This window comes from Microtus ochrogaster, chromosome 18, assembly GCF_000317375.1.
Source record: "Microtus ochrogaster isolate Prairie Vole_2 chromosome 18, MicOch1.0, whole genome shotgun sequence".
NCBI lineage: Eukaryota > Metazoa > Chordata > Mammalia > Rodentia > Cricetidae > Microtus > Microtus ochrogaster.
The window spans coordinates 22,972,239-22,976,061 of record NC_022020.1 but is presented as its reverse complement, the minus strand read 5'-3'; the positions used below and the strand labels follow the sequence as shown (position 1 = coordinate 22,976,061).

Sequence of the window (3,823 nt, the reverse complement as noted above, 5' to 3'; positions counted from 1 at the left end):
GGCATATCTGATTACACACTTTTATTTCTAGTACTTTGGAGGCAGAGGCAAGCATATCTCTCTGGGAGTTTCTAGGCCAGTCTTGTCTATGTATTATTAAGTTCCAGGCCATCTAGTACTACATAGTGAGTCACTCAAAAATAAAACAATAGATAAAATCTCCCCATTAAATGAAGACCCTATTCTAATCAATGAACAAGTGTTTTTCAGAGACCATTTCTTTATTAATAAAGTATTTTTGTAGCATGCTAAGAACGTGGGAGGAGTTAATGTAGAAGAAGGAAGGATGGAATGTTTAGATGAACCCACGTGAGTGAATTGGGACTTCTCCAAGAGAGAACAGTAAGTTCATTTATGAGTAGCTGATTTTTAACTAGAAATGGGAACAGTGAAGGGTGTGGAAGAGAGTGTAATGTATGCCACGTTAATACAACAATCCATGATCTCAGGGGAAATGGAAGCAGCAGTTTTAGTGATATCTATATTTGTTAACTAGAAAGGACATCCACTTAAGAGCTAGCTGCAGCTTGTAGTCACAAGCTCAGGACTTGGCCAGTCTTCAGCTGAGCATTTTCTTCTTTTCCTCCTTATCTCACAGGATAGTTGGAGGATTCCAATGGGTAGTGAACTGGAAAGTACTGGAAATGACAGCATCAGTTCAAACAATTGGATTCTAGTTGGTCAGTGTAAAAGTGTGGAAACAAAAATGAGGTAGTCTTTGTTGTTGATTTGCTCAAAGCTCACAAAACAAATAAGGATAGTCTTGACCATTCTTTGTTTGTGGAGTTTAGGTTTGGACCTGTGGTCTTATGCATATCAGGTTGGTGCTCCTTTTGCGTATGTGCCAATTTTTTTTTTTTTCGAGACAGGGTTTCTCTGTGGCTTTGGAGCCTGTCCTGGAACTAGCTCTTGTAGACCAGGCTGGTCTCGAACTCACAGAGATCTGCCTGCCTCTGCCTCCCGAGTGCTGGGATTAAAGGCGTGCGCCACCATCGCCTGGCTTCGTATGTGCCAATTTTGTGTGTGTACCTGTGCACCTACTTATGTGTACCTGTGGGTGTGGATGCTAGTGTACCTGTGTGAGTTTTCGATTGAAGGCCAGAGACAACTTGGGGCGTTGTTCCTCAGGGGCCATCCACTTTGTTTTTTGAGACAGTCTTTCTCCAGGAGCTGGGGCTTGCAGATTATACTAGACTAGCTAGCTGGTCTGCCATTGAGCCCCCGGGCTTTTCCTATGGGTGCTGGGGATGGAACTTGGGTCTTCATTCTTGTGGGGAGAGCACTTAACTCTCCAGATCCCACCCCTCTTTTTATTTTCAGAGGAACTTTTTGCAAATTGTGTAAAATGAGATGAGGAAAGTTTTCCTCTCTGGGAACCCATTTGTCTACAGTAAGTTAGAGAATTCCTCTAATACCCTTTTCTGATTAAAAACAAGTAAATTGTAGTTTTATATTAAAGAACAATAAAAATGATAAACTGTTCTATTCAGTCATGGTTTCACATGCCTGTAATCCCAGCATGTGGGAGGCTGAAGCAGAAGGATCTTGAATTTGAGGTCTTGATTATATAGCATGACCCTGTCTCTAGAAAGAAAAAATAGTTTGGAGAAGATGGTTCAGTGATAAAGAGCACTTGCTGCTCTGCAGAGCACATAGATTTGGTTCTCAGCATTCATATTGGGCTCACAACTGTGTCTAAATAATTCCTTAAAGTACATGTCTATAGTATTGAGTTGACTTCCTTCTGTAGAGCATGCTGCATTTAAATTCACAGAGATCTGCCTGCCTCTGCCTCCTGAGTGCTAGGATGAAAAGCATGTGACTGCACACTCAGCTTTATTACAATTTTCATTTCATTCTCTCTGTGTCTCTCCCTCTGTGTGTCTGACTTGTCCACCCACATGTGTATGAGGAGGGCGTTAGGGGAAAACTTTGAGGAGTTGGGTCTCTCCTAAGGCTTGAGTTGAGGTCATTAGGCTTGGCAGCAAGTTCTCACCCTGAGTGTCATGACTCTTTGGAGGTGGATATCCTGCACATGATTCATATTATGATTCATAAGGTAGCAAAATTAGTTATGATGTCACAATGAAATAATTTCATGGTTCCAACCAATTAGGAAGATTGAGAATCACTGTTCTAGCTCCTTAAGTTCCTTAATGTGTTACGTCTGTGTATGTTAGCGTTTAGTGTATTGTTCATTACTCTGCTTTAGAAATGCCGGGTGACATGTGCTTATAACTCCCCTCCCTGAAATGACAGAACCGTGGGTAGTGGAAACAGTTAAGAAATTTTGTGCGTTTGAATGATTAGATTTTACTGGGAGGCTGAGGCAGAATAATTTCTGAGCTTGGGGTCAGCCAGGTCTACAGAGTGAGACCCTGGGTTTTTTGTGGTGGTGGTTGTTGTTTTTGTCTTAAGATTTTTTTTTTTTTTTAGTACCTAACTAGGAATAGTTGCTAGATCCTGTAACCCCAGCATTCTGTGGTGGAGACAGGTGGATCCAGGGAGCTTATTGACTGGTCAGCCTACCTGAACTGAAAGCTTCAGGTTCAGTGAAGAAATTGTATCAAAAAATAAAATGGGGAGTGATTGAAGACTCTAGACAAACACACATAAGGATGAGAATTGAAACAGTTGTTTTCTTTTCTTGTAGATTAACTGCTGAAGTACTGATCGAGTTCTGCGTTTCTTCAATGAGGAACTACAGGCTGATCTTCTGCCATAATCTCAAACAACCATAAATGACAGAAGGATGCTTGCTCAGTGAGGGTAGCTGGTGCAGAAGCCGTTTTTTAAACTTAGGTGTTTAAGTACTCAAAGGTAAGCTTTCTCAGTGGTAATTTTCTGTAAGTGTGCAAATCAATAATTCTTGTGGTTAGCTGCTGTTTGATTAACTTTGAGATTTTTATTTAATTAGCTGGCACCAAGTGCATCAAAGAGTAGATGTTGCTTGTATAAGACCATGTAAATTTATGGTTATCTTCTTGTTCCTAAGTTCATTTCTACATTCCTGAAAATTGGTTGGATTGTTTCTTGTTCTGCTATGGTGCCCTGGATCTAGCTAATACAGCTGATTCAGTGTTACTGTTTGAAACTTACAAATCTTGGGATTCACCTTTTATCTGGCATATCAGTACTTGAAAAAGTGTTTCTTTTTAAAAGATTTATTTATTGTGTATACAGTGTTCTGTCTGCATGTACATCTGCAGGCCAGAAGAATGCGCCAGATCTTAACTACAGATGGTTGTGAGCCACCATGTGGGTGCTGGGAATTGAACTCAGGACCTCTGGAAGAGCAGCCAGTGTTCTTAACTGCTGAGCCATCTCTCCAGCCCCCTAGTTTTTCTTTCTTTTAAGATATATCTTTTCTCCTTTTGTTTAGTGAATGGATTTTTATTGAGATCAGTTAGTTATTTGGACTACTTGTTACCTAATGCTTCAGATACTAGAGACTCACTTGAGGCATTGTCTCCTGGCTTTACGGTTCTCCCTCCTACAAGGAGATAACCATTTCTTCTGAACTAGCTTGGAGGTCTGGAATTTTTTTCCTCACTAAAAGTGGAAGCTTAGAACTAAACATTTTTCCTTTCTGGAAAAAAAAATGAGTTACAGCTGCTCTTATAGAAAGAAATGATTATTCTTGTTCTTATCAGGCCTCAGTTTATAAAGTGATTGATAGCTAGACATGCTATATATGGTTGTATCCTAGCAGTTAGGAGGCTGAGGTAGAAGGATTTTGAGTTTAAGGGCAACCAGAGCTATACACTGAGACCATGTCTCAAAAAGGCCCATTAGTTTACAAAAAGTGATCCTTTTTCTGATT

General features: G+C 40.3%; 1 protein-coding gene across 4 annotated transcripts in view; it reads left to right on the top strand.

Annotated features, from left to right (window-relative positions):
* The window catches only part of Fam13b (family with sequence similarity 13 member B), a 63,366-nt gene that overhangs the window by 4,123 nt on the left and 55,420 nt on the right, over nt 1–3,823 (top strand). For all 4 annotated transcript variants that reach the window (XM_013349541.1, XM_013349540.2, XM_013349539.2 and 1 more), the window contains exon 2: nt 2,654–2,820. The gene's annotated coding sequence lies outside the window, so the exon portion shown is untranslated. The remainder of the gene's footprint in view (nt 1–2,653; nt 2,821–3,823) is intronic.